The sequence below is a fragment of the Galeopterus variegatus genome, unplaced genomic scaffold (genome assembly GCF_000696425.1).
Source record: "Galeopterus variegatus unplaced genomic scaffold, G_variegatus-3.0.2 Scaffold69, whole genome shotgun sequence".
Taxonomy (NCBI): Eukaryota; Metazoa; Chordata; class Mammalia; order Dermoptera; family Cynocephalidae; genus Galeopterus; species Galeopterus variegatus.
In genome coordinates, this window is record NW_007726180.1 from 1,133,838 (window position 1) to 1,145,006 (window position 11,169).

Below are 11,169 nucleotides of genomic sequence, written 5' to 3' on the forward strand. Positions count from 1 at the left end.
CTATAACACCAATAAACAAGTCCAAAGTTACTGCTGAAGTGAAATCCATGGGTTTATCACCACAGGAAAAGCTAAAGACTAAGATGGGAACCAAAAAAGACCGAGGTATTGCTTGATCTCCAAAATACCAGTCACGCACCTCATGACTGTGATTGAGTGTCTTAACTAGCCAGTGTTCTTGAGTCCTCATCTGTAAAATGGGTGTGCCAAATCTGACAGGCAGAGGTATTTGATGAGAATTGGTTAAGTGTGAAAAAATCCAAACTTCCTTGAAAAAGGTTTCTTACCAAATACAAGATTGTTCTTATTTTTTAATCATTTCACAACTATGCTTTAATTTACTTTTAAAGAAGAAGCAAAAAATAATAATAAAAATCAAAAGCAAGAGCCCACTGCTTTTGCCTTTTCTCTTTGTTTTGTATTTTTTTCCTTTTTGTCCAGCTATTTCTGGAGCCCAAAGCTAATAATAAATAATGCCCATTGACTAACTTTCTTCACCTCCCCTAAGTGGTGACACAGAGCAACTCTGGTTAGGATAGCAACTCCTTTGCAGGATATATCCCCAAACTTCCTAGAATTAAATAATAAATAATGGAGAAAAGATAGCATGGAAGAAATTAAGAAGTGGGGAAAGAGCAGTGCTCTTTCTTCAGCTGAGATTTGACAAGCCTTGGTAACTAGAATCACTGCATACAGCAAAGCTTTCAGCACACTGGGAGAAGAGCTTCGCTTTAGGGAGGTTGTCTTCGTGCATGTGAAAGTCCTTTCTCAGCTGAGCAGATGATGTTGTGCAGCACAGCCTATCCACCTAACAAGCCTCTGTGTGCACCCATAAGTAGTTATGATCCACCAGCTACCTTTCACCAGAATTCATTATACTTCCAAGCTGCAAGTTGTGAGAACTATGGGCACAGTGCTATGGGCTCAGTGTTTCAGGAACTTCTGTTCTAGAGAACTTAGGAAATACAGCTATGCAAATCATTTGGAGTGCTTACCAAATACTTTCAGCTCTCCACTGTCCAGGCACACGATGAGGTGGCATTTCTCTTTACCCTTTGAAGTCTGATCGTGTGATTTTCTTTGGCCAAGGAAATGTGAGCAGAAGTGATGCGTGTCACTTCCTGGTGGAAGCTTAAAGAGCCAGTGAGCAATTTGCCACGTTTTGTCCCACTGCTCCAGTGATCACGAACTATGTGTTGAGACGAGACCTCATCAGCCTGGATCCCTGTGGGGCAATAATAAACAAAGCCTCTTATTGACACGAGATGGATATCTAGTATAAGCAAGACCTGCACTTTCATGACCCTCAGAGTGGGGGCCTCCTTAAATTTTGTGCCCTAGGCATTTCACCTGCCTCACCCTAGTTCTGGCCCTGAGCAAGAATTAAGCTCTTGTTGTGTTAAGACACTGAGATTTATGTGTGTGTGGCAGGGGGAGGGGGATGGGGAGGGATTTGTTACTGCAGCACACTATAGTGCATTCCGACTGATAAAAACCCCCCCCCCCCAGCCTGGAATGAAAATAGATGGATTTCAGCACTGCTGGTTCTAAAATGGGCCCAAGCTTTCCATGACCTGGAAATTCCAACTCTGAAGTCACCTCTGCTTTTATTTGTGAGTAAGCCATGACATTTGGGGAAATAGAATCCTATTAAGTGACCGAATTAAGTGAACTTGCAAATATTCCTGGGTGACAGGCATGGCCAGAGGACTAAAAAACAAGCAAGTTAATGACACAAGTGGGTATTGTCCCAGAGTAAGGTTATTGTACATAAATGGAAAGTAAGAGGGTCAATAAGCTGGTCAAAATTCAAATCAAATACCTACTCTGCCCTGCTCAGAGCCCATTAAAAGTAGGGCAATTCCATTTACAGCAGGCGTATAGTTCTCCCACAAATTAGCTGCTGGGGTCAAATCAAGCTCTCCATGCACATAGTGTTAGGTATAAGCAACTCTGTTAATATAACGTAGAAAGCCTCTCATACTCTCTATCACAGTGCTTTAGATACATGCCTAAAAGTATTCGATTTGTCTCCAAAATAATCACCTAGATAGGTAGAATGTGGTACAAAGTTGGATTCTTTGAAATCACATAATCGTAATGAGCTTTCAGACCTTTTCTAGAAAATAAAAGTAATTTCCCATTGCTGCAAACCTTTAGACACTTTATATCATTAGGATGACTGGCATATGCGGGGAGATTGCTCAGGTGCTTGGAGAGTGGGCCTAATAAAGCTAAGACTGAGCTTAAGCCCAGGTGGGTCAGTTAGCTTCACACAGAGAAAATCTTTCATAGCCACAAACTACACCCACAATTGTGGTCTCAAGACAAATTCTGTCAAATTAGCCACAAAGGAGCCTGGATAAGCATGTCAATAGCTCTCCACAACCCATTACTGCTAATGGAAAAATAAGTCTTAACACCACCTCATACTGGTTATATCATCTCTCCAGGGTCCTGCCTACCAACATGATATCTTTCAGACATGCTCTTCCCTAAAATCTTGCTCAACAGCAGAATAAATACCTACAAAAGAGCTTCATTTTTCTACAGATCCTGGGTTTCCTTCTTAAAATTATGTTAATTAAGCCCTTTCTCCTGAACTCTGAAACCAGTAGTCACTTGCCTCCAGGGCATCTTCTCTTGGGTAACCCGGGACCCAAGGGCCGAATGGAATTCTAAGTCATTATCTTCTTCCCCCAACCTGCGTTGGTCTCCTGCTTTGCCATTCTCAGAGGATGGTGAATCGATTCCTGAAATTTGGGAGTCCTGGCTTCCTCTCTTTCCTTCATTGCTCACCCCATCTTCAAATTCCCTCCATTTCCCTTGCCACTGCCAACTTCACATGTCTCATCTTCTCACCCTGGATCATCACAAAAAGTCTCCTAACTTCTTTTTCTCTGCAGTCTCATGCCCCTCCAGTCTACATCGCATTCATGCCAGAGTAATCTGTCTGAGACAAAAATCTGATTTTCACCCTCCTTGCTTTAAAATGTCCCAAGCACCCCATTGGGTAAAGGATAAATCTTAAGCCGGCTCCTGGATTTTCAGATTTCTCTTGAGATACCTGTAGCTCCCTCATTTATTCACGTCATCCATCATAAACTGCTTGTAGTTCTCTGTACATGCCTCACAGTTTTATACCTCCATGCTTTTCCTCATGTGCAATCCATCACTAACTGGATCACTAAGCCTTTCCTTCCGTGTTCTGCCTGGGGAATTTCCAGTCATCAGCTCAAATGTCCCCTCTGTGAGGGCATTCCTGGGCTTTCTTCATCCTTTTCTTTCCTTTGTGGACATACTGTATTGGTAAAACTTTCAGACCCAGTATTTCAGTTCTCTTTTGCTGCATAGCAACCTCCTTCTCCCACAAAACATAGTGGTTTAAAACAAAAATCAGCTTATGAATGGTCATAATCTCATGCATGGACTGGCTTCAGATCAGTGGTTATTCTTCTCTTTGTGATGTCAGCTGGGACCGAGGTCATCTGAAGTATCCCAAATGGCTCATTCAAATGGCTGGCTGTTGGTGTTTGCTGTTGTCTGGTAACTTGGCCTCGTTTCTTCTCCTTGTTGCTACTTCATGTGGTTTGATCTTCTGACATCATGGTGACTGGATTCAGAGGGAGAGTGTCCCAAGAGCGAAACTTCTAAGTGGAAGAAAGAAAAAGCTGCCCATCCTCTTGGCAGTCCCAGAATGCCACTTCCAGCACATTCTATTGGCAAGGTGGTCACTGGCAGGCAAAATAAGCATCGACTCTTGAAATGAGGAGTAGCATGCTTAGCAGGGAGGGGAGGATTTGTTCGGCCATGTCTGGAGACTAGCTACCATACTCTGTTGGTTTGTATTCAGTCCACCTCTAAAATTCAGAAAGTCTTGAGGATAGGCACTACGTTTTAATCATCTCTTTACCCACAGTTCTTAGCACAGATCCTAGAACATGCTACTTAGATGCTCTGTCAATCCAATTATGCCAGATGAAATCAGACCATAGTTTTTGAGCACTTATTCCGTGTTAATCTATCTGGTTGGTTGCTGTGGAGTTAAAGAAAGTTAGCTTGCCCCCCAGGAGCTTGAGGACTGGGGACAACCTTGCACCAAAGGGACACAACAGAAAAGGAGATGATTTATAGACCAAGGCAATTACAGACAAGGTGTCACTAGGCAGTCCATGATTGACTGACATGCTAATTGTGTGGGCCACTAATTCCTATAGATCTTCACACAAGACTCTGTTCACTTCAGGCGGAGAGGTTTGAGGTAGAAGACAGGGTTGGATCTGAGTCTGAATGGCAAGCTGGGATCTGGCATGGGAGAGAACTATGGCCAAGGTGGAATACCAGAGGCAATTATGTGGAGATGGGACCACACAAGTTGCATTACCTACTATGCTTCCACACAAAAAATAAATGGTAAAGTTTTTTTCAAAAGAAGCCTTGCTATAAGGACACTCCAGTAAGTAAACAACAGTGATCAAAAAATGTGAGTTCTAAATAACTTTTTAAAAAAATAACTAAGAGAAACAGATAAAATGTAATGACAGAGATTATATTACTCACCAATTATCACATTTCTCCTTACATTTCCCAGTCTCCCTTGAAGTTGGTTTGGGCTGAAGTGCATGCAACTTCTGGTGCAAGGCAGTAACGAGCGAGTGGGAGGTCTCTATGCTTCCTCTTTCCCTTCTGTGCAGTGAGAAGTCAAGAATTGTAAAATGGTAGAACTGCAGGATAGAATTTAGCCTGAATCTGTAGGTTAACCATTGGTGGAGAGCCATGAAAGAGACTCACATTAGCCTCAGACTGTGATGTGAGCAAGAAATAAATATTTTCTTTACCCTTTAAGATTTTAGGGTTTATTTGTTACTGGAACATAGCTTACCCTAGCCTGACTGTTATACCTAGTAGGTCTCTATGAAGGAATTGAATGTCATATAATACAAATTATTACTTATCCTTTGTTTAGGAAAGATAATAAGCAAAAAAAAAAAACCCTTTTAAAATATACTTTCAGCTATCTGCAATTAAGGATTACATCTTCCTTCCTAGGAGAAAATGATTAAGAGGTGTCTAATTAAATAGACAGCATCTATAATCCCTTGTGTGCATTGATTGGGCTCACTTATACAGTGCAGTGCAGAACACTCTGCAATGGCTTTAGTTATGGGCAATAGAATGTGGGCAGAGAAGGACAAAGCTTTGCTTAAAATAAACAGATATTCATCAAACCTTTTTAAGTCAACATCTTCCCCAAACAGACTTTTTAACATGGTTACTAACAACTAGAAAATGACTGCCTGCTTCCTCTTCCCTGATCCTCATTCTAATGGGTTCGCTCATTAGATGAGAGGTAATCAAAGGGCCAGCCACCCAAGGAAAAGACAAGAGCCGGAGGTCAGAGAAATCCACAAACTAGAAAACCAGGGCCCAAATCTTGCACGGCAGTTCCACCTAGGCCATTATCTTGTTGCCTAAGACAATCCTAAATCAGGCACTTTATTTCTCTATCAGCTCCATTTATTCTCTGGCCTGAAGAAATATCCAGCTACACACTGACTTCTGGGTCCCCCATGAATGTCAAGTGCATTAAACTTGAGCCAAAGAAAACTTGTTCTTTGCAGTAAATTCCTCTGAAGTGAGCAATGTTTGCAAGAAGGCCTGTCCTGAGAATGGTCCTACTTCATTCAGGGAGCAAAGTCCACAATGGAAAATAGAGGTGCCTCTTAATTATCTGCACTGAAGAGAGGGAGCCAAGGCTTCTCATTCTCCTCCTGCCCACCCACCTTCTGCCAGTGCCTCTCCTTGGCTGAACCCAAGCAGAAGCCAGTGGGCACAGGGGCCCATGGATGCAGTCCGTACAGGTCAGCATCCCCCTCCCAGGGCTCCAAGTAAAATAAAGAAGGACAGATGGTAAACCTAGAGAGGCAAATGGAGAATATCCAGCACACTGGATAAAACTGAAGGGTTATCATCTGAGAGATAATTTATGTTTAACTAATATCGGCCATCACCTTACACACAACCAGTACATACAATGGGCATGTCTAAATTCAGAGGCTTTTCTTTTGCCCCTCGAGATTGTAATTCTCCTTCCTCCTCTGCTCCCCCAAATCAGAACAGTGAGGGATTGGAGACTGAAAGGAACTTTTTCTTCTTCAGAATATAATGGCTATGGATGTTGGACACGTATCATTAGGTCCAACCAAACAGGAGCTGCCACAAAGCTTTCCTATGGCCTTTGTGCTCAAAAGCTGCCCTATAGTGAAGCTAATCGGAATGCATTAGAGCCTTCCTTCATCTGATCACCAGTTGGAAGAAAATGCCTCTGGAAGACAGAGCCCATGGCCCAGTCCTGGATACTCCATACCCTCATTATCTGTGGATCCCAACACTCCTTCCAGGGGTATGATTCAGGGAACACAAAAGTGCTGATGAGGAGATCCTTCATCCTGGCTCCAAAAGCTAAGGTTCCTACCTCCTTCCCAGGGTTAATTTTACCCAGATCATGCATCACAGCCTGTCAAATTCCCATGTGAATCAGTCAACCCTCCACCCCTCAAATCTCTGACGACTTTCTCTGCCTGGAAGCTCTTACCACTCCCCTGGTTCTCAACTGATTCTGGTTCTCTACAAGTCTTTACTGGTCACCCCAATTCTCTGCCATCTCCAGGGTGCACCAGGCCAGCCTCAGCTCCACAGTGCCTACGGTGGCCTGCTGCTGAGGTACCTCCTATGGCCTGCTCTTTTAACATCCCTTTCCTCTGCTGGTTTTCACTGGTTCCCTGTATCACCAGAGTATCCCCTGCCTCCTCCTCCTCCTCCGAGATGCTACCCTTCCACAGCCCATATCCCAGTCAGGAATTCTATGCCTTTAGGTCCCAAATAATTTTCTGGAATCATATCTCTGGTGAGCAACCCATAAAAGTACTTAATTTACTAAGCCAACCCCTGTGGGCTTTGATTGTGTTTCTGGTGGGGTGGGTATGGGAATGAGGAGTGTTAAAAGATAATTAGAGGAAAAATAGTGAAATCATGACTCTCATATAAATATAAAATATATACATGTGAAAGATATAATTTAACTCATTAATTAATGAGGAAACCAGTAAGATGTTACAAATGGATCAAAGGAGAAGTCAAAGAGCCATACATATACAGACAGTAAGGAATGGTGAAATGAATGTAGAAATAGATGCAAAATGAGTAAAAAATTAATTGCATTGCACCAGACAATTGATTTGCATTTCTGTGGACAAAAATCATTTGCACTATTATTAATTCTGTACAATTTACAAAGTTATAAAATAGCTCAAAGTCAACGAAGGGTGGAGAGAACTCAAAAGGGTACTCTAAAAAGGGCATCCAGTAAACTTGTTGTTGGCTGATTTTAAAGTCTTTCACAATTTTTTGTGATAAGAGAAAGGCCTCTTTCCTTTCCCACGGGAACTCATATCCAATGTAACTAGGACAAGCACTTCCTGTGAGGGGCGAAACAGGCATTTCTGCTTGTGGAGACCAATAGACGTGTTCTTCTTATCTCCAAACCTTAACAAGGAATAGATGCCTCCTCCCTTTAGAACACTACTACTCAGTGTGTGGTCTGGCATCACCTGAGATGTTGTCTAGAAATTCACAATTTTGGCCCTAGCCTAAATCAGAATCTACATATTTTAAGGTCCTAAGCTTAAATAAATTGAAAGACTTACCATGTTGATGGATCAGAAGAGTTAATATTGCTAAAATATCAATACCCACCCCACACCCCCAAATTATCTACAGATTCAATGCAATCCCTATCAAAATCCCAGCTGGCTTTTTTTTTTTTTAAGAAATTGACAAGCTTATCCTAAAATTCATATGGAAATTCAAGTGACCCAGAATAGCTAAAGCAATCTAGAAAAAGAACAAAGTTGGACTACTCACACTTCCCTTACTAACTACAAAGTTATAGAAATTCAAACAGTATTGTCCTGACATAAGTTCAGACATATAGATTAACAGAGCAGAATTGGAAGTTCAGAAATAAACCCATACATCTATGGTCATTGATTTTTGACAAGTGTGCCAAGACCATCCAGTGGAGAAAGAATAGCCTTTTCAACAAATTATGCTGGTACAACTGGATATCCACATGTAAAAGAATAAAATTAGATCCCTGCCTCACATCATACGCAAAAATTAACTCAAAATGGATCAGAGACTTTAATATAAGAGGTAAAACCATAAAATGTTTAGAAGAAGCCCTACGGTAAACCTTGTAACCTTGAATTATTAGATATGACACCAAAAGGACAAGTGACAAAAGAAAAAGATACATAAATTAAACATCACCATTAAGAATTATTGTGTTTGGGCCGAGCCCGTGGTGCACTCGGGAGGGTGCGGCGCTGGGAGCGTGGTAGCGCTCCCACCGCAGGTTCGGATCCTATATAGGGATGACCGGTGCACTCACAGCACTCACTGGCTGAGCATGGTGCGGCCGATCTCAAAAAGGACAAAAAAAAAAAAAGAACTATTGTGTTTCAAAAGACATCATTAAGAAGGTGAAAAGACAACCCACAGAATGGGATAAAATATTCACAAATCATATATCTGAAAAGGGTCTTGCACCCATAATATGTACAGAACTCTTAAAACTCAACAATAAAAAGACAACTCAATTTAAAAATGGGTAATGGATTTGAATAGATATCTCTCCAAAGAGGATATATAAACAGCCAATAAGCAAAGGAAAAGATGCTTGACATCATTAGTCATTAGGGAAAAGCATATCAAAACCACAATGAGATACTACTTTACACCCACTAAGATGACTAAAAAACCCCCAAAACAACAAACAATAACATACACTGCCAGTGGGCAGGTAAAATGAGGCAGCCACTTTGGAAAACAGCCTAGCAATTCACCAAAATGTTAAACATAGAGTTAACACATACTCCAGCAATTCTACTCGTAGGTATATACCCAAGAGAACTAAAAACATATGTTGTGGAATATACTAAAAAGCATATGTACTTCACAGGGCCTTGTTTTCCAAAGCCTTGCAGTTTCAAATATTGACCTTGCAGAGGACTGGAAATTTTTCTCAGGCTATAAGTCTCTGGTACAAGATAAGAATTGTGGCACAGCAGGTTGCTGGCTCAAGGACAGACTAGTTACTGATTGTTATGTAAAGATACTGAGAGATTGCTGTGAGAAGGAATGTTTGCTAAGATCAAGCTTGTGTAGATAAGGTCACTTAATTGTCTACTGGAATGTCATCTGGCTTGTTTCACTGAAAGTTACCAGCCTGTACTGCTAAACTATAACCCCACCTATGCCTCTTCCTGTAACTTCCTGGTCTGGAAAATAAATGTGGGAAGCACCACTTCCGGTCCCGTGGCCTACCTGCTGCCTAACGTCCATGTTGGGAGCGCCCCGAGGCAGCCGCCACCGCCACCCGCTCAGCCTTCCACGCGCCAGTGGACCCTTCACCATCTTGCCAGCGCTGCCACCACCCGCCATGGCCTCTGCGCGCTCACAGCTGCGCCAGAACTACCATCCTGAATGCGAGGCCACCATCAACAACCAGATCAACCTGGAGTTCTACGCCTCCTACGTCTACCTGTCTATGGCCTTCTACTTCGACCGCGACGACCTGGCCCTCAAGCACTTCGCCCGCTACTTCCTGCACCAGTCGCACGAGAAGCGTGAGCACGCCGAGGAGCTCATGAGGCTGCAGAACCAGCGCGGGGGCCGCATCTGCCTGCGCGACATCAAGAAGCCCGATCGTGACGACTGGGAGAGCGGCCTCAGGGCCATGGAGTCCGCCTTCCACCTGGAGAAGTGCGTCAACCAGTGCCTCCTGGACCTGCACCACCTGGCCACCAACAAGGCCGACGCGCACCTCTGCGACTTCCTGGAGAGCCACTACCTGCACGAGCAGGTCAAGGCCATCAAGGAGCTGGGGGGCCACCTCACCATCCTGCGCAAGATGGGAGCCCCGGAGGCCGGCATGGCAGAGTACCTCTTTGACAAGCTCACCCTGGGTGGCGACGGCGACAAGGAGGACTGAGCTGAGACAGTCCCCACAGCCACGGGGTGCCTTCCCTGGGTAACCAGGCCGGGCGTGCATGTTGCCCTTTCCAGATGTTCACTTAAGTTTTTCTTTCCAGTTTTGCCACTGTTCCCAATAAAGTTACTTGGTTCGCAAAGAAATATAGGTGTCCAGCTGATTGGCGTGTGCAAAACTCTCACCTTTTAAGGATAAGGGCAAATCCCCATGCAGGTTTAAAACGGGTATCCAGGGGTGTCTCTCCACCCACCCTCTGTCTCCGCAGATGGAGGGGAAGGGTGTTCCATGGGCCCCTGGCAAGCACAACATTAGTCCTCCTCTTGTATACAGTGTGGGTGGGTGGGCTGGGGTGGGTGGTAAAAGTATAAAACGTGGTACTTCTTGGGGAGAAGTGAAGAGAATGGGATTGGGCAGGAATTTAAATAAAGGAGTTTCCAACTTTACCTGAAAACTTTTTTTATTATTTTTTTTACCTCAAGTTTTTTTTCATTTTTTTGTTTTTAAATTTTATTTTATTTATTGAATCAAAATAGATTATACATATTTGGGGGGTTCAACATTGAGATATGTTGATCAAATCAATATTACTAGCATATGTATAGTTACAAATCATAATTATTCTTTATGCCCCTTGTCCAATCTCTCCCCCTCCCCCATTCCCTCTCCCTCCCTCCTCTAATTACCCTAGATTTCTTCTCTCCTGAAAGAATCATGGTTACTCTGTTAATTAGCTGCTTAGATGATCTGTCCAATGCTGAGAGATGTGATCGGGTCCCCCAATATTATCATAGAGCAGATGTTGCTTCTGTCACTCTGAAATGGGCTTCATGGAAAGAGACATCCTCTTCTTTTCTTTGACTCTGCTGGTGACCCTCCTTCTGTGAATGCACTCCAGTGGTTAGTGGACCATTTGCGTAGTGCTTGTGGTGTCTAGTTGCTTTTGCGGCAGCCATGGTTATTACAGAGGCTGCAGTGGGCCACCTACATGGAAGTGCTGTTTCTGGTATGCTCCTTGACACTGGCGGTATGCCTGGTTGTGGGGTGTGTCTGGTCCCCTTCTCCATGTCTCTGATCCCTGGGCAGGCCCCAAGTCACTGGTGCCATGTGCCAGGTTG

The 11,169-nt window shown here is 43.3% G+C and overlaps 1 pseudogene; it reads left to right on the forward strand.

Moving 5' to 3' along the window:
• The first annotated feature begins 9,479 nt into the window (after positions 1–9,479).
• On the forward strand, positions 9,480–10,197 carry LOC103594425 (annotated as a pseudogene).
• Positions 10,198–11,169: the final 972 nt, after the last annotated feature.